The sequence below is a fragment of the Schistocerca nitens genome, chromosome 10 (assembly GCF_023898315.1).
Source record: "Schistocerca nitens isolate TAMUIC-IGC-003100 chromosome 10, iqSchNite1.1, whole genome shotgun sequence".
In the NCBI taxonomy this organism is placed as follows: Eukaryota; Metazoa; Arthropoda; class Insecta; order Orthoptera; family Acrididae; genus Schistocerca; species Schistocerca nitens.
The window spans coordinates 206,107,966-206,132,460 of record NC_064623.1 but is presented as its reverse complement, the minus strand read 5'-3'; the positions used below and the strand labels follow the sequence as shown (position 1 = coordinate 206,132,460).

Here is a 24,495-nt window from a genome sequence, read left to right as displayed (position 1 = left end):
GGCTGTTTGCTGATAATGCTGTGGTGTACGGGAAGGTGTCGTCGTTGAGTGACTGTAGGAGGATACAAGATGACTCGGACAGGATTTGTGATTGGTGTAAAGAATGGCAGCTAACTCTAAATATAGATAAATGTAAATTAATGCAGATTAATAGGAAAAAGAATTCCGTAATGTTTGAATACTCCATTCGTAGTGTAGCGCTGGACACAGTCACGCCGGTTAAATATTTGGGCGTAACATTGCAGAGCGATATGATGTGGGACAAGCATGTAATGCCAGTTGTGGGGAAGACGAATAGTCGTCTTCGGTTCATTGGTAGAATTTTGGGAAGATGAGGTTCATCTGTAAAGGAGACCGCTTATAAAACACTAATACGACCTATTCTTGAGTACTGCTCGAGCGTTTGGGATCCCTATCAGGTCGGATTGAGGGAGGACATAGAAGCAATTCAGAGGCGGGCTGCTAGATTTGTTACTGGTAGGTTTGATCATCACGCGAGTGTTACGGAAATGCTTCACGAACTCGGGTGGGAGTCTCTAGAGGAAAGGAGGCGTTCTTTTCGTGAATCGCTACTAAGGAAATTTAGAGAACCAGCATTTGAGGCTGACTGCAGTCCAATTTTACTGCCGCCAACTTATATTTCGCGGAAAGACCACAAAGATAAGATAAGAGAGATTAGGGCTCGTACAGAGTGGAGTGGAACAGGGAGAGAAGATGCTAGTTGTGGTACGAGGTACCCTCCGCCACGCACCGTATGGTGGACTGCGTAGTATGTATGTAGATGTAGATGTAAAAGCTCAACCTGACAATGAGAATTGTGTGCGGGAACCCCGGTCACGTGTAACAGATGTCCTGATGGCCTTAGTCTGATCGAGCTAAATGAATACGGGACCAGTGGAGATCTCGGGTGTTAGCGGCTGACTGGTGACGTTAATTTGCAGAGAAGCAAATTTGCCGACACGCGCCGCGGCTGGACAGTGTCTGGTGATGGGTGGCTGTGTCAGGCGGCGGCGCTGGATGCGGCCGGTCTGGCCGACGGGTCGGCGGGCGCGGAAAAAGCGCACCCGTCAGACGGGTAGAGCGGCATGCCCCCGCCGGGAAGCGAACACGGGACCGCGCCGCCCGGTGCGTGCGCCGCATGCCGCGGTCACCGGTGCGTTGCACGCACATCCTGCGCGTTGCACCGCGGGCCCGCCGCCTCTGCGTTGTGACAGCCGCCAGCTGGCTCTGAACCGCCGGAGTAGCGAATACCGCATTAGCGTTTGTCCTCTGCAAAAATCACTGGCAGGTTTCGGAGGGGGGGTTGGTTCAAATGGCTCTGAGCACTATGGGAGGCGACCGTTTCGGTCGCGCGGTTCCAGACTGTAGCGCCTAGAACCGCTTGGGCAGCCGGCCGAAGTGGCCGTGCGGTTAAAGGCGCTGCAGTCTGGAACCGCAAGACCGCTACGGTCGCAGGTTCGAATCCTGCCTCGGGCATGGATGTTTGTGATGTCCTTAGGTTAGTTAGGTTTAACTAGTTCTGTTCTAGGGCACTAATGACCTCAGCAGTTGAGTCCCATAGTGCTCAGAGCTATTTGAACCGCTTGGGCACTCCGGCCGGCTCGGAGGGGAGGGGGGAGGGGAAAGAGAGAGAGAGAGAGAGAGAGAGAGAGACAGAGACAGAGGGAGAGAGAGAGAGAAATGTCACCGAAAGCTATGTGCAAAGCGACTGGTGATTAATTCTTGATGATTAATAACCGCTTCAGCTGTATTTCGTCCTTTATTAATTCCATCACTACGGATTTCGCGGTACTAAAATCCACATCTTCAGGGTGAACATATGAATAAAACAATAGAGAGGAATGGTTCGGAATCTTTTTACCCAACATTCACTGTCCGTCAGAAGAAAACACCGCTAAAAGGCGGTAAATCACAGAATGGTACAGTCAGATTCCAGTGGATGGGTCCGATTCTCCGATCTATACAGAAGTGCGTACTAGAGAGCCTGTATACAGAGAGAGTGGCCATAGATGAAGTTGCCCGTGATTGGTTGATTAGCTTTGGCAGAAAAATGGCGCCAAACGTCTCTCGCGCTTCCTATGTTCGCCGTGCTTTTGAGTTGAATTGAAGTTCAGAGGACTTTGGGTAACGATTAAAAGGTATTTGAATTGTTGAGAGACTTGTTATGCGTTCTGCATGCGTGTTCGATTTAGTTGTATATCGTTCTTAGTGCGTAATTACCGTTTTCGATCTTAAATACGAGTTGAAATAATGAAGCGTTTTGTGATGAAGTCGGTAGGCCTACATGTTGGAAGTAAACACGTTAGTAATTGGCCAGTATTGTTTTTGCCATCTGTAATTCGTTCTGCAGGCGTTCGTAAACGATGCCAGGTTGTGCTGCATTTGGTTGTTCCTATAGAGGCGAAGGTCGATTTCGCATGTTAGTATTTGCACGCAATGAAGAAAGACGAAAGCAGTGGGCAGTCGCAGTCAACAGGTCTGACATAAATCAAACAGGAGCCTCGTGGAAACCAACCAAGTACTCTTATCTATGCGAAGGAAGTCGTTTTTGCTTTTTACTACACATAAAACAACTTGCAACATACACTCCTGGAAATGGAAAAAAGAACACATTGACACCGGTGTGTCAGACCCACCATAGTTGCTCCGGACACTGCGAGAGGGCTGTACAAGCAATGATCACACGCACGGCACAGCGGACACACCAGGAACCGCGGTGTTGGCCGTCGAATGGCGCTAGCTGCGCAGCATTTGTGCACCGCCGCCGTCAGTGTCAGCCAGTTTGCCGTGGCATACGGAGCTCCATCGCAGTCTTTAACACTGGTAGCATGCCGCGACAGCGTGGACGTGAACCGTATGTGCAGTTGACGGACTTTGAGCGAGGGCGTATAGTGGACATGCGGGAGGCCGGGTGGACGTACCGCCGAATTGCTCAACACGTGGGGCGTGAGGTCTCCACAGTACATCGATGTTGTCGCCAGTGGTCGGCGGAAGGTGCACGTGCCCGTCGACCTGGGACCGGACCGCAGCGACGCACGGATGCACGCCAAGACCGTAGGATCCTACGCAGTGCCGTAGGGGACCGCACCGCCACTTCCCAGCAAATTAGGGACACTGTTGCTCCTGGGGTATCGGCGAGGACCATTCGCAACCGTCTCCATGAAGCTGGGCTACGGTCCCGCACACCGTTACGCCGTCTTCCGCTCACGCCCCAACATCGTGCAGCCCGCCTCCAGTGGTGTCGCGACAGGCGTGAATGGAGGGACGAATGGAGACGTGTCGTCTTCAGCGATGAGAGTCGCTTCTGCCTTGGTGCCAATGATGGTCGTATGCGTGTTTGGCGCCGTGCAGGTGAGCGCCACAATCAGGACTGCATACGACCGAGGCACACAGGGCCAACACCCGGCATCATGGTGTGGGGAGCGATCTCCTACACTGGCCGTACACCACTGGTGATCGTCGAGGGGACACTGAATAGTGCACGGTACATCCAAACCGTCATCGAACCCATCGTTCTACCATTCCTAGACCGGCAAGGGAACTTGCTGTTCCAACAGGACAATGCACGTCCGCATGTATCCCGTGCCACCCAACGTGCTCTAGAAGGTGTAAGTCAACTACCCTGGCCAGCAAGATCTCCGGATCTGTCCCCCATTGAGCATGTTTGGGACTGGATGAAGCGTCGTCTCACGCGGTCTGCACGTCCAGCACGAACGCTGGTCCAACTGAGGCGCCAGGTGGAAATGGCATGGCAAGCCGTTCCACAGGACTACATCCAGCATTTCTACGATCGTCTCCATGGGAGAATAGCAGCCTGCATTGCTGCGAAAGGTGGATATACACTGTACTAGTGCCGACATTGTGCATGCTCTGTTGCCTGTGTCTATGTGCCTGTGGTTCTGTCAGTGTGATCATGTGATGTATCTGACCCCAGGAATGTGTCAATAAAGTTTCCCCTTCCTGGGACAATGAATTCACGGTGTTCTTATTTCAATTTCCAGGAGTGTACATAGATAAATTTGAAAACAGACCTGTAAATTGGCTGTGTGAAAATTGTTATGACACATTATTCTTATAAACTAAGGCATTTAACGACTGATTTCGCCATATTGTCTTGTGCTTTTGATTCGGTGAGTGTGTACTCCACTACTGGCCATTCAACCATCCCGCCCGCAGTTTGGCAGAAAAATGGCCGCCGTATCGTCCGGTTGGCCACTCTCTCCCTATACAGGCTCTCTAGTGCGTATAGGGAACGCGGCCGTGTGCACTGTCAGTACTACAGATTTTTTCCTGACGGACAACGAATGTTGGGTAAAGAGATTCCGAGCTCTTCCGCTCTAATGTTTTATTCGCATGTTCACCTGAAGACGTGGCTTTTAGTGCCACGAAATCCGTAGTGATCCAGTTAATAAAGGACTAAATACAGTTGAAGCGGTCATTAATACCCAAGATGACTACTCATAGCTGTGCTTGCCCCACTTACAACGTTGTCCGTTGCAAATTTTCTACGCGCTTTGCGACAAAGGCATTCAGGAACGTCACGCATCTGTCGTAAGGGGCGCAACAGATAATGTAGGCGAAGCATACAACTGCGAGGGTCACTCCAAAATAAATGCACACTATTTTTGTAAAAATACAGTTTTCATTCTGCATGTGTCAAAGTTCTACAGTGTGTAGATACATCCTTCCCGCTGTTTTTCAAACTTAGTTCAACCTGTTCCCGTGAGTGGCGCCGTCACAGCATGTTTTCAAGATGGCTGCTACACTTGACGTTCGTCAGAACCAACGTGCTGTCATAGAATTCCTGTGCTATGAAAACGAGACAGTGGGAAACATCCACAAGAAGTTGAAAAAGGTGTATGGAGTTGCTGCTGTCGATCGCAGTACAGTTAGTCGGTGGGCAAGCAGGTTACGTGATGAAAGCGGGCACGGCAATATTGAGGATTGTCCTCGCAGCGGCAGGCCTCGTACTGCACACACTCCAGACAATGTGCACATTGTTAACGAATTGGTGACTGCTGACAGACGCATCACAGTGAACGAATTGTCACGCTACGTTGGGATAGGGGAAGGAAGTGTTTGCAGAAAACTGAAAGTTTTGGAGTTAAAAAACAGGTTTGTGCCAGGCAAGTTACCAGGATGCTGACAGTGGCTCACAAAGAAACAAGAAAAACGGTATGCAGCGGACTTTTGGAACAGTAGGAGAATGGTGGAGATGAATTTCTTGGAAGAATTTTGACAGGTGATGAAACATGGCTCCATCATTTTTCACCAGAGATGATGAGGCAATCAATGGAGTGGCATCATGCAAATTCACCCAAGAAAACAAAAATTCAAAACCACACCTTCTGCTGCAAAAGTTATGGCTACAGTGTTTTTTGATTCCGAAGGACTCTTGCTTGTGGACATCGTGTCAAGTGGAAGCACCATAAATTCTGATGCATATGTGACGACACTGAAGAAACTTTAAGCTGGACTGAGTCGTGTTCGACCACCTTGGGAAAAGCGGGATGTTTTGCTGTTGCATAACAATGCACGGCCACATGTCAGTCAAAAAACCATGGAAGCGATCACAAAACTCGGATGGACAACACTGAAACACCCGTCTTATAGTCCTGATCTGGCTCCATGTGACTATCACCTCTTTAGGAAACTGAAAGACTCTCTTCGTGGAACAAGGTTTGAGGATGATGACTCCCTTGTGCACGCTGTCAGACAGAGGCTCCAACAGGTTGGTCCAGAATTTTACCGTGCAGGTATACAGGAGCTGGTTCCAAAACGGCATAAGGCAGTTGAGAGAGATGGAAATTATGTGGAGAAATGAAAATATTGTTGATAAAAGATGGATTAAAAAAAACAGTGTGCATTTCTTTTGGAGTGACCGTCGTACCACCATTCTGCCTTAGCAAGAGATCTTTTGGGGAACACGAGATAATTCTGCTGCTAAATAAACTCGAAAAGCGTGTGTAACGTCCCTATTGAGTCACTCGTTAACCAGTCTGGCGTGTGAGTTGAAGACAGCAAAAGCCGAAGTTTTAAATTCTGCGTTTAAGGATTCGTTCACACAGAAGTATCCTACGAACGTTCCGTCGGCTGACCATCGCACAGACTCCCTTATGGGCGACGTAGCAGCAAGCAGCCCTGGTGTAGGGAAGCAACTGAAAGAGTCGAAAATAAATAATTTTCCAGCTACGGATGGAATCCCCAGTTCGGCTTTACAAAAGGTACTCTGCGGTCTTCGCTTGCACGTATCGCGCGCAAATACCCAGACTACGTCCATCCAGTATTTGAGAATGAGAGCATTTAGTGACTTGCAAACAAACTCTACACACAATTTGTAAGTCGGCTGTTTAGGTTTTTGTGTTGGTAACGCCAAGTAGCGGTCTGTATGAGAATCACTGACTGTGCTTTGTGCAGTCTGTGGCTGGTTGGCATTGTTGGAATATTCGCTGTTGTAGTGTTGGGCAGTTGGCTGTAAACAGCGCATAGCGTTGCGCAGTTGGAGGGAGCCACCAGCAGTGGTGGATGTGGGGGGAGAGATGGCGGAGTTTTGAGAGCGGATGATCTGGACGTGTGTCCATCAGAGACAGTAAATTTGTAAGACTGGATGTCATGAACTTATATATATATATATATATATATATATATATATATATATATATATATATATATATATATAATGACTTTTGAACACTATTAAAGTAAGTACATTGTTTTTTCTCTATCAAAATCTTTCATTTGCTGACTATGCCTATCAGTAGTTAGTGCCCTCAGTAGTTAGAATCTTTTATTTAGCTGGCCGTAGTGGCGCTTGCTGTATTGCAGTAGTTCGAGTAACGAAGGTTTTTTGTGAGGTAAGTAATTTGTGAAAGGTATAGGTTATTGTTAGTCAGGGCCATTCTTTTGTAGAGATTATTGAAAGTCAGATTGTGTTGTGCTAAAAAATATTGTGTGTCGGTTTAGTGTTGATCAGAATAAGTAAAGAGAGAAATGTCTGAGTATGTTCAGTTCAGTTCTGCTCTGCTGTTTGAAAATCAAATAATGTAAGAGGTTTATCAGCACAGTAATTCACTAATTTTTCTTAGGGGACATTTCATATGGATCCTGGCAGGGTCGCCATATGAAACGTCGCCTAAGAAAAATTTGTGAATTACTGTGCTGATAAACCTCTTACGTTATTTGATTTTCAAACAGCTGAGCAAAACTGAATGTACTCAGACATGTCTCTCTTTACTTATTCTGATCATCACTAAAGTGACAATATTTTTAGCGCAACACAATCTGACTTTTAACAATCCCTAAAAAAGAATGGCCCTGACTAACAATAACCTATACCTTTCACAAATTACTTACCTCACAAAAAATCTTCGTTACTCGAGCTACTGCAATACAGCGAGCGCCACTACTGCCAGCTAAATAAAAGATTCTAACTACTGAATGCACTAACTACTGATAGGCATACTTAGCAAATGAAATATTTTGATAGAAAAAAAACAATGTACTTACCTTAATAGTGTTCAAAAGTCTTTATATATATATATATATATATATATATATATATATATATATATATATATATATATTTTTTAGTTCATGACATCCAGTCTTACAAATTTACTGTCTCTGATGGACACACGTCCAGATCATCCGCTCTCAAAACTCTGCCATCTCTCTCCCCACATCCACCACTGCTGGCGGCTCACCTCCAACTGCGCAACGCTATGCGCTGTTTACATCCAACTTCCCAACACTACAACACCGAATATCCCAACAATGCCAACCAGCCACAGACTGCACACAGGACAGTCAGTGATTTTCATACAGAGCGCTGCGTGGCGTTACGAACACAAAAACCTAAACAGCCTACTTACAAATTTCACACCTCCGTGAAACTTATCCTCGCTGACATCCCGTACAGAATGATGAAAGCAAAAATGTTTATCGCTACTTAGTGACTTTTTGCAGCCATTACGTTTTAACTTATATGATGACAGTTATTGAGCTATATGGAAAAAACGTAAATTAGTTACAAACTACAGTGTGCGCACACTTTATTCGACATGTAAACGTCACTTCAGATATTCGGATTCAGGTTATGACATGTTTACACGCCTGCCATCATTGGCGATGATGAGGCGCAGACGAATACGGAAATTCTGCACGACCCGGTGAAGTGTCGGAACATCGATGCTGTCTGTGACCTCCTGAATGGCTATTTTCAGCTCAGCAATGGTTTTGGGGTTATTGGTGTACACCTTGTCTTTAATACAGCCCCACAAAAAGCAGTCGCATGTGCTCAGACCAGGAGAATATGGCCGTCAATCGAGGCCCATGCCAGTGGCCTCTGGGTATCCCAGAGCTAAAATGCGGTCGCTAAAGTGCAGGACATCTAACGCTCTCCGGCTGTGATGGAGTCGAGCTCCGCCTCGCATGAGCCACATTTTGTCGAAGTCAGTGTCACGTTGAATAATGGGGATGAAATCACCTTCCAAAACCTTCATGTACCTTTCAGCAGTCACCGCCCCATCCGGGGATATCGCACCGATTATTTGTTGACTGGACAGTGCACGCCACACAGTCACCCGTGGAGGATGAAGAGACTTCACGATCGTAAAATGTCGAGTCTCAGTCCCCCCAATACGCCAGTTTGGCCTATTGACGAACCCCTCCAAATGAAAGTGGGCTTCGCCGCTAAAGCAAAGCATCCATGCGCATGCTAATCACCACCGTACCCCGCGGCCGACCGTGCAGTTTCAATGTCCAAATGCAGACTGTCAGAAATTATGACGATTTTATTGCATATAGTTCAATAATTGTCATCTTGTATTACTTCATTACCACCGGCTCCATTCGCGTCGCAATACGCAGACAATATTCACATACATTAGTGAATGTACAGTATATGCAAAATTTTATCGTTGCACCACGCATGGATCGAGGGATATGACACCGTAAACATACGCGTGAAAAACGTTTGCTTAGAGCTGAAATGTAATTTCAAACCTTTTCCATACTTCTTCTCGCTGACATTCTCAACGTGAAGTATTCAACACAATAACTCCTTTGTAAAGTAATCAGAAGTATCGCCCTGTTTTACGCATGCGAGATCAGTTCTTTGAAGATTTTGGTGTTTCTTCTAAAAAAAATTGATTTCATTTTACAATAGCTATCACATTTTGAGGAAGTGCGAGACAATTAATTCCAATATTTTTATTTCCTCTTCACTGCCTTATTGATGAGATCTTATATTCATTCAGCTTTTCATTCCGAATTCTCACTGTTTTTTCTAGAACGCAGTTAAAAATTGTTGGGAATAGGCCATCGGCTTGCCGTTTATTTCGAAGGGCTGCAATATTTCTCACATACATTTCCATTTATTTATTTTTTATGGTGTGACCATTGTAGAGCAAGCTGATACTCGCCTTACTTGGCCACGCTTGTGATCTGTATACTTGCCGAGCCAGCAGTCTGTTGGGAGAATTTCCTTGCAGTTTTCCGATATCTCGCTTTCATTCGCGGCCCAAGAGTCAGTGGACACAATTGTCGTGACGGAAGGGCCCTGATCGGAATTCGTTGCAGCTACCTGATGGGGATGTCGGCAGCGCTGCCCCAGGATTGGATTGGATTGTTTGGGGGAAGAGACCAAACTGCGAGGTCATCGGTCTCATTGGATTAGGGAAGGATGGGGAAGGAAGTCGGCCGTGCCCTTTCAAAGGAACCATCCCAGCATTTGCCTGGAGCGATTTAGGGAAATCACGGAAAACCTAAATCAGGATGGCCGGACGCGGGATTGAACCGTCGTCCTCCCGAATGCGAGTCCAGTGTACTACCACTGCGCCACCTCGCTCGGTGCTGCCCCAGGCATCCGCTGCGTACTCGGGGAGAGGTCTTATGATGCACTTGTAGATAACTAGACCGGCATCCGTAGAGTGTGGCTTAAGAACTGGATATAGGTCCCTGAGTCTTTCAGTGGACAGGCCATACACTACTACTACGTGTTGAGACACGTTAGAGGTCTGTCCAGTGTGACACACAGAGGCATGGACCGATGTTGGCCAGTTTACAGCTGTTCCTTTGACGATGACGGGTAATAGAGGTGCTGACTGACCCTCTCCAGAATGGTGAGAGTCTGCGTCTTGTTTGGATTGAAAGCTAGCCGCCATTTTGTCGGCCACTCGTCGATTTGACTTATTTCTGTCTGGAGCTGAGACGTGCTGCAGCTCGCCTTGGTGCTGTTTGTAAGTTTCCGCCCTTTTTTGGAGGCCAGACGGTATCGTGTAGTTGTCATGGTTGCGGTTGTTTGTGATGTGTTGGCAGAAGAGCCAACACCGTGTTGCTAGAGGAGGCCGAAATGCACTCGTTTAAGCTCACGCAGACTGGCGTGAGGTCTGGAACAGTTAAAGTAATTGAGTCTAATAAATAAAGTACGAAGCTCTTGGAATACTTAACTTTAATCCACAATTGGAGAAATCGCTCTTGTTGATACATGAATTATAATCTCAATATAAACTGGTAATGGCGCCTTGCTAGGTCGTAGCAAATGACGTAGCTGAAGGCTATGCTAACTATCGTCTCGGCAAATGAGAGCGTATTCGTCATTGATCCATCTCTGGCTAAGTCTGCTGTACAACTGGGGCGAGTGCTAGGACGTCTCTCTAGACCTGCCGTGTGGCGGCGCTCGGTCTGCAATCACTGACAGTGGCGACACGCGGGTCCGACGTATACTAGCGGACCGCGGCCGATTTAAAGGCTACCACCTAGCAAGTGTGGTGTCTGGCGGTGACACCACAGTTTGTCTTCTTCTTGTGTTGACTGATGCCACTCGGTTTCGTAAACGTTGCCTGTCCGCTAGTGGCAACGGCGGCGTTTATCGATATGTAGTAAGTGTTGCCATATCTTTGGAGCGTCGTCGTTGTTTTTTCTAGGTCGTATGAGTGGCGAGTTCGGTTCGGGACTGAGAATCCAGGTCCTCGCAGTGCGGAAACAGGCCGGGACCGCTGGCGGCACGCATGGACTGCCAGATGGAAGGCCTGTGGTCACGAGGGTGCACGACTTCGTCGTAAACCTGATCCAGCAAGCTTTAAGATCAGTGTATTTCTATCCAAGCAGAGAAACCTCCACCACTGTGATATCCCGCGATTCTCCAGTGAGTTGGGTTCGTGTCGCTACTAGTAGTGTCGCCGAGGTGAAGAGCAGCGAGTGGAGTGCTTGGGGAAGGCGGATCTGCTTAGCTTTCCTCGACTTCTTATTACTATTGACTGCGATCAACTTGTTACATTTTGTTAAGTTCATCCAGCGGTAATTTTTCTTGGCTGGTGGCCGCTAACGCCCCAGTTACCTGCCCTGAGGGGTTAGTGTATGTAACGTCAGCGTAGGTTTCCTCGCCTTGCCGCTGCTGTCCGGTAAGGCGTGTAGATTTGACAGCTTTCTTGATTGTAGGCCGGTTGGTGATTCGTCTACACTGGTGGTCGTGGTTCCTTTCTCGTTCTGGGGGCTCTAAACACAGTATTCTGGACGTAGTGCAGACCGCCGGTTCCGGCTTTGGCGTATTGTTCCATCGTTGCATTTGATTTATCGGACGTCAGGTAGCTTCAGCGTTAGTCATTCGTCAGACTGCCACTAGTCTGAGCTACCATCTTGTGAAGTGAATGCCACTCTTGGCTGCCTATCTCATCGCTCGTGAAAGTGTTTGTTGTCAGACCTTCTCAGAGGCCGATTCCTGGAGCACCATCTGGATTAGTTGCTTGTTTTTTTTAATTAACTTTGCTATTGTATTTGCTGTTTTACAGCAGGTTTCAATTTTTTTTATATTACTGCCGTTCCTTGCGTGTAAGACCTTCAGCTCTGATTGTGATCCTTTGGTTTAAAATCCTATTTGGTATTTGTATTTCAGCAGTAAGCTTTAAAACCTTATTTACTGCCGTTCCTGGCGTCTGATGGCTTCTGCGGTGTTTGTGGCGACCTGCCTTTAATATTTCAATACCTGTAATTTGTATGTTGCAGAGAGTTTTGAACAATTCATAATTTATTGCCATTCCTGGTGTGTAAGGCCTTCTGCTCAGATCACAGTGGTTTGTATTTAATAGTGATTTGCTAAGTTGTAACTCACTGAAAACACTATTATTTACACAGTTGTTCATTCCTTCATTAATAACGTTTGGTATTTTTTATTTATTGTCGAGTCTGGAATTACTGGTTTAAAATAAATTGTGTGTAGTTGTAAAAGGCAACCAGTAGTAACTAATTGCGGCCCCGTCCACAGTCGTAACCGAATCCTGCCTTCCCTTGACTACCATTAGGCTTCAGAAGCCTTCGTTGCAGTATATATGCAATAAGGATGTTGGTGCACAAGGGTGTGGTAGCAGGGTATAGCGCGACGTGAGGACAGTCTGTCGGCAGCACGTACATGGAAAGTACATCCACCCAATTAGTTGTGCATTAGTCTCTCGTGTGGCGTTGGGGTATTAGCAACTTTGCAGTAGAGCCTCATGCCAGACGGAGTTCAAAGCTCTGTTGACATCGAGCAGTAGGCGTCTAAAGAACTCCTGGTGGTCGAACGCCTCCATTACATCATCCACCAAGAGCAGTATTTGGTGGGTTATAGAATGCCCTTTTCAGAATACGAGCTGGATATCCGGTAAAAGATTTTCAGCTGCTACATGGTCTAGCTGGACATCGCAGAAAGAGACGCTCGAAAACCTGGGATACTCCAGACAGAAGGCTCATCGGTCGATAGCTCTGCGGGGACTGGGAGCTGCCATTCTTTGTCAGGGCTGCACTGTTCATCTCTGGATGCGGGAGGCGCGCGGCCACTGACGTGCGGGCAAGCGACCCGTGACGTCACCAGCTGTTACCCTTCGCGGCAGCGCAACAATGTGCTGCCATCGAAGCTGCAGTCGATTGAGCGTCAGGCGTTTGCGAGTCACGCTGCAGCAGGCTTTTTCCTTATGAGTTTTTGTGCCCTTTGTACACAGCTGCGAAAGAATGCAAGAATAAAGACAAGCTCATTTTACTGACAAGAGATGTGACAGTTCATCACTGCAGGAGTGTATGATAACAAATTAAGACCACACGAAACACGTACGTCACAGTCAAGGTTGCCCAAAGATTTTCATCACTACACGTTGTACCCCCCCACCCCCTGTTGTAGCAACGCATACGTGTATTCTCGCCAGCAAACGATCATGAAGGTCACGAATGAAATTCTGCAATAGACTGTCCCAAGCATCTTGCAACCATTGTTGCTATTCGGCAATGGTTTCCGCGGGCTCGGAAGCAGGAGTAAGTTGCCGCTTCATCGTGTCCTATACGTGTGCAATGGGGGAGAGAGCTGGTGATCTTGCTGGTCAGCGCAGCGAAGAGCACTTTGGTCGCAGCAGCCGTATGTGTACGTACACTGTCCTCCTGAAAAAGCCCATCACCCACCTGTCGAAGAAATAGCAATGGTAGTGGGATAACAACCTGTGTAACGTAGCTGACACTGCTGCAGAACCACCAAATGTGTCAGCGAGATGAACTAATGGTTCTCCACACCATAAGGCCTGGAATAGGCTCTGCAGAATAGGTCGTTGACCAGGTGTACGCCGTTCATGGGTAAGTCTATCACTCGCATACAGACAGAACATACCTCATCGGCGAAGACCATTCCACTCTCCAGTCCAGTCTTTCACGACACCAGTCTATCTGTGCTTGGCCGTGTCGTTATGTCATTGGTATCCCGGCCAGAGGCACACGTGATCTTAGTCCAGCCACGGACAGACGGTTCCCAATGATCTTCGGTGACACAGTACCTTGCCCAAGTGCCCGAATTTCTTCCCTGGATGACGTTCGGCCGGCCACCGGTGCTCGCAAAGTGTGTCGATCTTGACGTGCATCTGTACTGAACGCATGTCCAGAACGTAGTCTACAGGTGTGGGAGTGTTCCATAGACCACTCCTGAAGGCAGGCACACAGAGCCCATTCATTGTGCCCAACATGAGCAGCAGTTTATCGATGCGTTCATCGGGCTTCCCACACGCTCGCAATGCAGTCCCGTTCAAATGGCTGCAGTTGTTCAACAGGAGTAACTAGTCGTCGGCAGAACATGGTTGTAGCTTACAATGAAAGTTGTGTCGTACCAAGTTTCAGCACTGTGTATTTGGTTGCAGTATGGAGGACGACGCTTTCGGTTTGTTTACCATTTCACAGATTATACAGGCCTGCTCCTGCCTTGTATTCGCTGAATCACATTATGCGTCCCGGCAAGGATATCGGACGTTATGCTTTTAATACATGATGGGCTCATATATCTGCCTCGACTATTTCTCTTTCACATGACGAGGGCAACTTCTTTTCGCGGATGTTTTCTCATCGATGTCCATAACTTGCTTATCAACATTTATCGGCCAACCTGGAGATGCCTTGAATTATGCGCAACTGCGCGTCATTGATGAATAAATAAATAGTAACTCCGCCGTTGTAACGAAAACTGTTTCTTCTCCACTGTTGTATATTAAATAATGGATCCAACGATGAGCCGTCCATGGCATATGGACAGAAGTATACTATAATGACATAAGGTAACAAAGAACTGTAGTATTACAAGTCTAATGTTGATCATAACATAATCTAAAACATTTTTTTCCAAAGAGCCTGTGTACTTATTCTTAAGTGAAATAGGAGTTCCCCAGAAGCAAGTCCTCTAATGCGGTCTTAAATTCCACGACACTTGATGTGCTCTGGCAGATTCATGAATGCCTGTAGTGAAAACGCATCGCAGTACAAAATTTAACTGCAGTAAATTTCCTACATGAATGTCCTGTTCATTTTTGTCCATAGCGAGTGAGGGAATATGAAAATCTTGCACACGGTATTTGAAGGCGTTGCGAGTTGCATAAAACCTGTAGGTAGGAGTAGTTGAATCACGCTATATACTTACAGAATGTTTCAAAGTCTTCTTCACATCCAACATCTTGTCAGAGACAAAATGTTCACTTTTCAGCAAAGCTAAGTTTCCTTATGCCCCTCTGATGCAGCAGGGCATAGGCACTCTGCAGTGTGCGTATTCCTTGCGCTTTGCCTATAAATCTGCTCCTTATGAAATGGAGTATGGCCAGCTAAATTAAAATTTCTGGTTCGTTTACAAAACATGTTTCTCATCGTATACATACTCATTCTGAAGCGTTTTTCTTTTTCGTTGCAAATCACTATATCAATTTACTGGGATATATAGCACACCTGGTTAGGAGATCCTATCCGCTCGGTGATTCTCGTCATCTCAGGGCCGGCAACGCCTTTCGTCACCAGCAAACGTCATCCAACATTGTGTGTCTGACAGAAGTTGTTCCCCGTGATGTGATCCATCACTCATAGACGTTTGATGCAAAGCCTTTGAAACACCCTATACATAGTGAAGCAGTTGTCAAAACACCAAGTTTTTTTGAAGAAGTCTCTGAAGGATAATAAATGAAAAGCACTATATTATTATGTTCTACAAGATCAGTTTCTTCAGGTTAACCGATTTTCGGCTTACAAGACCATTATTAGACTTCTAATTACCGTCGCTGAAGACGTTATACTGGTTGTACATAACATTGGAAAGGACGTTACTTATCTAGACTGAGGCACAAACGCACAATATATGTCGTCTTTGACAATGCGGTGGTAATGCAGTTTAAAAGGTAAAAATCTGAACAATAAATAAATATAAAGGGAGCAAACAGGAAAAACATTACCACTAACTCGAAAAATGTGACTACGTAACAGTTTATATTAAATAAACAAACCAAATAAAATGAAATTAGTACTTGACAAGACTACAAGAGGTATTAATGCAAAAAGTGATACAGAAATCAATTAAAAGAACGAATTAACAGTTGGAACAACAGACTGTATCGATTACATAGCAAATGGCAATAAAATATTAAAAAATGGGTAAATACAGAAATGGAGGAATAGGAAGGAACATATAGTGTGGGAAGTAATAGAAAACTATGAGGATTATGTGAAGTTTGGAAGGAGGGAACTGTTAAACTATGTTTGCTGATATCTGGTTAAAACGGAATTGTGCTCTACATGTTTGTTGATTCCAGGAGGTTGAGTTTTTGGCCTTCGTTTGCTATTGGAGGGCATCGGACTGTGGCTAGTAGCTGCGGCCCACACTCAGTATATGCTTAACACATGTGCAGTAAGTATTCGGCAAACTCCAGCTGCATTACTGTTCAGCCATCTTGGTTGCTATATCTCTGCCTGATTGGTCAATATAAAACTTATCACATGCAGGACAAGTATTCCCTGCTCTTGGCTAGTAAATGGGTTTTATCTCTGCTGTTGAAAATACATTGGGCTGTGGTGTTCTTCACGTTGTAGGGAATCCTGTAATTGGAGGATTTCATTGCTTTTGCTACAGTCTGTGATATTTGTCCTAGGTATAGTATTGTACATCACTTCCTGCAAACAGTTGAAGAGACAACAGAGGGGGCCTAGGGAAGGTATATAATGTTCAATTTCAGTTTCTTTGTAGGATGCGGTCAATCAGGACAGGATTGTAGCCACAGGTTGAGGCTGTAATCTTTATTGTGTGTAATTCTGCTTTGAAATCTTCTTAGGACATTGGATCAGATGTAGGACGATGCACCATTGAGAGGAAAGTTGCAGGTTTATGTGTTACTGGGTATTGCGAGCAAGAAGGTATTACGCTATCTGTAGTTGTAGTTTTTCTATAAATTTTGAAACACTGTGTCTGTGTGCTGATGACAGTGGTGAGGTCTAGGAAGTTCATGGATTTGTTAATAGTGTCCATTCTGAAGGGAACATTTTTATCTTGACTGCTTAAATTATGCAAAAATGTGATGAGCTGTTTTGCAGTGCCTGTCCACATGCACAGCACTTCCCCTACATGTCCGAACCAGTATTTAATATTTTCACTCAGAGATGTTGTTGAAAATGCTCCATGAAAGTTTCCGCAGGATGTTCTGGAACAAAAATCAGATATAACTCTTACAACATACTTCTATCCCCGTAAGTTGCATTTCTCCAAAAAATGGTAACTGAGCGAATGTAAACATGCAGATTAAACTAGTTACTTCGTTCTAAAGCATCTATAGCAGTAATCATACTAACGCAAACGTAGCTGTGCTATGGCGATTCATTAACGGTTTTGCAATTAAGGTTGTGCTTTATCTGTACTGGCAATATTCTGTGGTAGTAAGAGATGGGGGTTGTAATACGAAGAGCACAGAAAAACTGACAGTTGTCGCTCAGTGGGCAATGTAGAGATGCGTTGTGGGAATTACTAGGAAAGATCGAAGTACAAACAAGTGGATATATTTGTAGCGAAAGAGGAAATTACGAGCACAGTGAATGTGTTCATATGAAGCTTTATTCAGCAGTGGACGGCAGTTGGCTGATTATTATTATTTTGAATTCAGTCAAGATGTGTGGTGCCGAGTCCGCATTCGATTCGCAGGGTGAATTTCTCGGAAATGAGTTGCCTGTTGGGATTAGTGTTATAACCACGTTTGATTCCACTGGAAGCGTTGTGCTCACAGACTGTAATAAATTTCAGAAAAGGATAAGGAATCCAGCAATAAGACGCAAGTACAGTCTCTGTCTTTGCTCCAGATCTACATTTCAACTACGGAATAGCTATCTTCAGTGCACTGAAACCGAATCATACAGGCTGTCCCACAAATGTTGCGACAAACTTCGAGGAGTTGTAGGGGGTGTCTTGAGGAATAAATCGAGGATAAGCACCTGTGTACTGAGACATCATGCAACGACGCTACAGAGCGCCAAAGCTGTAGACGCCGGCGCCTGCCACTAGGCAACCCCACCTGCAGCAAACGTGACTTTGTATGCTGACGTACCGAGGCCGGAACATCCCGCGATGTTGTTTGTTATTGAGCGAGATTATGGAGCTAGCTGATGCGTAGATCTGCCTTGTCTCTTATGAATGCTCTGTTACCACTGTATCCAGAGAAAAATAAACTGCAGATGAAAACCCATGTCCAAAGCAGTCATCCTCCAAGGCAACACAGCATCGCATTCATAGGAGACAAGGCCAGTCTGTGCACCAGCTAATTCCATTTTCTCCAATGGCTATCATGGCAGTCAGACCTGATCACTGAATAACAAACAACATTGCAAGATGTTCTGTCTGTGGTGCATCAGTGTACAATAAATTTAACGCTCTGTTCCGTCGTTGGATGAAGCTACTGGACACGGGTTCCTATCCTTGAACTGTTCTTCAACACTCCCTCTTCAACCACTCGAAGCTCATAGTAACATTTCTGCAACACTGTGTATAGACTGGTCTAGCTTCTGACCACACTTGTTATTTACGAGGGTTGGAACTTTATCCACTCCGCCTTCAGGCCACAAGTGGCCCATCGGGACCATCCGACTGCCGAGTCATCCTCAGCTGAGGACGCAGATAGGAGGGGCGAGTGGTCAGCACACCGCTCTCCCAGTCGTTGTGGTGGTTTTCTTTTACCGGAGCCGCTACTATTCGGTCGGGTAGCTCCTCAATTGGCGTCACGAGGCTGAGTGCACCCCGAAAAATGGCAACAGCGCATGGCGGCCTGGGTGGTCACCCATCCAAGTGCCGACCACGCCCGACAGCGCTTAACTTCGCTGATCTGAAGGGAACCGGTGTATCCACTGCGGCAAGGCCGTTGCCTTGGAACTTTAACGGTGGCACCTATTTGTTTACACCTCGTATAAAATAGATACATGTTTGAAAGTTTTAATGACCTTCAAAGTAATAACCAGCATTGTGCCAGCGACGTGGGATACTCTTAGCAGTGCCAGTAATGTTGACAGTTCGAGCGGGGCGGTCTATTGCAGTTCTGAAGCTATGCTGTTCATTTTTGGAACACAACCTACGACCAACTTAGAGACAGAAGAGATGGCACTTTCTGCAGCACCCGACCAACATTTTGCAGGACAATGCTCAAGCACTGATTTGTTTGGCTGTTACTGATTCGTTTGACTGATGGGGCTGTTAAGTGCTATACCCACTACTGCACTCCCCTGACTTAAGCCATCGTAAGTTCGACTCGATTTATAAACTGAAGGAAACACTTCACAGCATTCGCTTCAGAACTGCTGCAAATTAGTCGGACTATAGACGGCGCCGCTCGAACTGTCAACGCAACTGGCACTGCTAAGAGTATCCTAAGACTTCCACACCGCTGGAAAAGGGTTATGCACAATGCTGGTAACTACTTTGAAGGTCAGTAAAACTTTGAAACACGTATCTATTTTGTTTGAGCTGTAAATAAATAGTTGCCACTATTAAAGTTCCAACCCTCGTATTATTCGACTTCAGGTTCGAATCTGACAATGAACCCTCTAAAGTCGTATAATAACATGTGTAGGCGAATGTTTGATGAGTCCTTATAACTCGGTTTAAATGCATTGAACATATCTGTTCAATAGCTGGACTCGCAGATTCAATCTGTTTTCATTGCAGAATAAAACTACAGAATGGATCTGCGACTCATGGGTGAATTTCTTACCCTTTCTTAGGTTAGCATTATAATAAATCTTTAATACAGGCAACTGAAATTTACAGTTTTCTTCATCACTGGTTTTGTTTCGCGTATGGTGATACGCGGAAATTAATATCGCGGCGTCGTTGCGTTGCCAATAACAAAATCTTTGACAGACGTGGTTTCATTCATAATGCGGTATTAATTTTCGTTTTATACGCGCTCGTGGTTATTGAATTCCGCATTGTTCAGCCCGTCCTCCTTGTCCCCATCACCAGCACCAGCTGTTTATGTGGCCGTATAATTCGCGTCATGCTGACGACAGATCGACAGATATGCCGCATCGAGGTACGTATCTACACTGCTGAGCAATACTTAAGGGCGAAAGCAAACTTTCGCTTGCTGTGTTAACGCCAAGTGACGTAGCTCGATGAAGCGTGGTCCACGCATAGAAAGAATTACTACACAATGATGAAGACCTTACTTGAAAGAAGCATGCAAGGAGATAAACACAAATGACACTTTTGTTCAAGGACAATAATTACGACACTTTTGTTCAAGGACAATAATTACACTGCAGTCACCGCGATTTGAGATGGTTACCTGTACATTAGAAAAGGAGGGGGGGGGGGGGAAATGGTTCTTAATAGGACGTGTGATCACCATGGACGGCGACCAGCGCTGTGCAAGGTGCTCCCGCGAGTACCACTAGGTTGGTAAGGGGTTTTATGACAGGGTTTTCCATTCCTATACCAGCGCTGCATGGTCGTTAGGGCATGTAGACCTGCGTGTAATACGCCCCACAAGTCCTCGATGTCGGGGAACGGACAGTCCAGCCCATTCGCATCTTCTCACACCAACTGATGGCTGAATACACCCCTGAAAAGACGCAAATGGTGAAGCAGTAAAGTGGTGTATCTGCCTAATATAGTGTAGGGCCCACGCGAGCACGCAGAAATGGTCGCAACACGACGTGGCATGGACTCGCCTAATGTCTGAAGTAGTGCTGGAGGGAACTACCACCTTGAATCCTGCAGCGTTGTCCATAAATCCGTAAGAGTACGAGAGGGTGGAGATCTCTTCTGAACAGCACGTTGCAAGGCATCCCAGATATGCTCAATAAAGTTTATGTCTGTGAAGTTTGGTAGCCAGTGGAACTGTTTAAACTGAGGAGACTGTTCCTGAAGCCATTCTGCAGCAATTCTGGACGTGCGGGGTGTCGCATTGTCCTGTTGGAATTGCCCAAGTCCGTCGGAATGCACAATGGACATGAATGGATGCAGATGATCAGGCATGATCCTTACGTACGTGTCACCTGTCATAGTCTACATCTACATCTACATTTATACTCCGCAAGCCACACAACGGTGTGTGGCGGAGGGCACTTTACGTGCCACTCTCAATACCTCTCTTTCCTGTTCCAGTCGCGTATGGTTCGCGGGAAGAACGACTGTCCGAAAGCCTCCGTGCGCGCTCTAATCTCTCTAATTTTACATTCGTGATCTCCTCGGGAGGTATAAATAGGGGGAAGCAACCTCATCCAGAAACGCACCCTCTCGAAACCTGGACAGCAAGCTACACCGCGATGCAGAGCGCCTCTCTTGCAGATTCTGCCACTTGAGTTTGGTAAACATCTCCGTAACGCTATCACGCTTACCAAATAACCCTGTGACGAAACGCGGCGCTCTTCTTTGGATCTTCTCTATCTCCTCCGTCAACCCGATCTGGTACGGATCCCACACTGATGAGCAATACTCAAGTATAGGTCGAACGAGTGTTTTGTAAGCCACCTCCTTTGTTGATGGACTACATTTTCTAAGGACTCTCCCAATGAATTTCAACCTGGCACCCGCCTTACCAACAATTAATTTTATACGATCATTCCACTTCAAATCGTTCCGCAAGCATACTCCCAGATATTTTACAGAAGTAACTGCTACCAGTGTTTGTTCCGCTATCATATAATCATACAATAAAGGATCCTTCTTTCTATGTATTCGCAATACATTACATTTGTCTATGTTAAGTGTCAGTTGCCACTCCCAGTCGTATCTAGAAGTATCAGGAGTCTCATATCACTCCAACTCCACACGTCCCACAGCATTACAATGTCTCGACCAGCTTTAATAGTCCCCTGCTGACCTGCAGCGTCCATGGATTCATGAGGTTGTCTCGATACGCGCACACGTCCATCCTCTCGATATGATTTGAAACCAGACTCGTCCGACCAAGCAATATTTTACCAGTACAATTGGTGTGGACGGGCCCAGGCGAGGCGTAAAGTTTTGTGTCGAGCAGTCAACAAGGGAACACGAGTGGACCTTTGGCTCCGAAAGCCCATATCGATTATGTTTCGTTGAGTGGTTCAGAAAAAATGACTCTGAGCACTATGTGACTTAACTTATGAGGACATCAGTCCCCTAGAACTTAGAACTACTTAATCCAAATTAACCTAAGGACATCACACACATCCATGCCCGAGGCAGGATTCGAGCCTGCGACCGTAGCAACAGCGCGGTTCCGGACTGAAACGCCTAGAACCGCTCGGCCAAACCGGCCGGCGTTGAGTGGTTCGCACGCTGACACGTGTTGATGGCCCAGCATAGAAATCTGCAGCAATTTGCGGAAGGGCTGCACTTCTGTTACGTTCAACGATTCTCTTCAGTTGTCCTTCTCTTCAGTTGTCCCTTTCTTGCAGGATCATTTTCTGGCCACGACGATGTCGGAGATTTGATGTCTTACCAGATTCCTGATATTCACGGTACACTCGTGAAATTGTCGTATGGGATAATCCCCACTTCATCGATACCTCGGAGATACTGTGTTCCATCGCTCGTGCGCCGACTATAACACCACGTTCAAACTCACATAAATCTTGATAACCTTCCATTGAAGCGGCAGTAACCGATGTAACAACTGCGCCAGACACTTGTTGTCTTATATAGGCGTTGCCGACCGCAGCGCCGTGTTCTGCCTGTTTACATATCTCTGTATTTGAATACGCATTCCCATACCAGGTTCTTTGGGGCTTCAGTGTATTTGCCTACAGGAAAACTCATGGACTGCCATAACGATCATGTTCGACAATGCTTAATACAAAATCGCATGGCTAGAGGGGGAACACATAATGCAGTTGTCAACAGCGCTTGGTGGAGATGTTTAACGCCCTAACCCAAGAATTCTTTACCAGCCGTCTGCAGCTCGCGGTCGCGTTCTCGCATCCTGAGCACGAGGTCCCGGGTTCGATTCCCAGCGGTCTCAGGGATTTTCACCTGCCTCGAGATGACTGGGTGTTTGTATTGTCCTCATCATTTCATCGTCGTTCCTGAAAGTGGCGACATTGGACTGAGCAGAGGTTGGGAATTTCTACGGGCGCTGATAACCGCGCAGTTGAGCGCCCCACAAACCAAACATCATCATCATCATCATCATCATCATCATTCTTACCAGCCTTGTGACCACCATGGGAGGACGTTGCCGAGCATCCATTACTGTCCTTGGTGATCACACACCCCATTAAGCACCATGTCCCGCCTTCTCTAAGGTACAGGGGACTATCGTGAATCGCGATTACTTCACTGTAACTATTGTCTTATAACTAAATTGTCGTTAATCTTTGTGTCACTGCGTACTTCTTTCACTTACGTTCTGTATTATTCTGCGGCAATTCATTCTATGTATGGTCCAGTTTTCATCGAACTGTGTTACTTGGCAGTGACACGTCGTGCGAAAGTTACTTTCGCCCTTAAGTTTTGCACACGAGTGTGTCAGCAGCTGCGTGGGAAACAGACGAATTCTGGCTACTGCGAAGATTACAATGGCTCTAAGCACTATGGGACTTAACATCTGAGGTCATCAGTCCCCCTAGAACTTAGAACTACTTAAACCTAACTAACCTAAGGGCATCACACACATCCATGCCCGAGGCAGGATTCGAACCTGCGACCGTAGCGGTCGCGCGGTTCCAGACTGAAGCGCCTAGAACCGCTCGGCCACACTGGCCGGCGCGAAGATTACACAATATCGTCTAATGTTCGTAAGAAGCAAATGTTTTCAGATACCTTCCATCACGCACTTCACAACTGCTTGCGGAACATAAACTAATGTTTCATTGAAAGACATTGGAAAATGTTAAACTACTGAACGTTGCACCAACATCTTGAAGGGAAGTAGCGATGGGTGGTGTGGTTTTATTAAACAACCATTCCTTTCAAGATGACTTCCTCCTCGGGTCCAGAAACAACTTCCTTTATTGCTTCTTCGAAGTACAATTGGAACAGCAGTGATGAAAAGCTCCAACATGTGATGGACCATCTCATCTAGCATTACTTTTCCTCAACAGTAGTTGTCGATACCACTATTATTTTTCGAATTTTGGACAGGTTATTATTATTTCAGCTGCTTTCCTGAAAACTTTCATATAATTTTATACACAATATGTTATATTTGAAGCTAAAATTTATGAAAAGGAATTACTTTATTTTCGACTTACAATCGATAAAATGTTTTTATAAACATTTGAATTATGAAATATTTGGCACACTTAAAAAATCTGTTATTAATTACGCAGTCTAGTACTGTTTATTATGTTTATTTCTGCATTCAGTTATGAAATAATAATCGAAATTAACAGAAATTTATTTGTCAAGAAAAATTGTAAACCTTTTGGAATATGTTTATTACCGCAGAGTGAAGTAGTAGTAAGACATGCCTCTGATGAAATCGGACATATTTTTGTATTTTGGACGAACATTTTCGGCTTTGTTTTAATGTGAAAATTCAAAAGACTGCATGATATACTAAAATGTGACAAAATATATTCACGTAACAACAAAAATCTTCAAATGTATTTAGATCAATTCAAGCATGAGAACCTAAAACCTGAGATATTCAGCATCAAGAATCAGACCTGTAGACAAAAGAACTGGAGCCAACTATACACGGAAAGCTACGTAAACTAGAAAGTTTATTGTAATCTTCGCTCCTCTCAAAATTTTCGTAAAATACTTGGTTATTGTGGACA

The 24,495-nt window shown here is 45.7% G+C and overlaps 1 protein-coding gene and 1 pseudogene across 1 annotated transcript in view; one reads left to right on the top strand and one right to left on the bottom strand.

Annotated features, from left to right (window-relative positions):
* Positions 1-24,495, top strand: part of LOC126210003 (apoptosis-stimulating of p53 protein 2-like) — a 664,157-nt gene that overhangs the window by 125,004 nt on the left and 514,658 nt on the right. The window lies entirely within an intron of this gene.
* On the bottom strand, positions 18,541-18,658 carry LOC126210979 (5S ribosomal RNA; annotated as a pseudogene).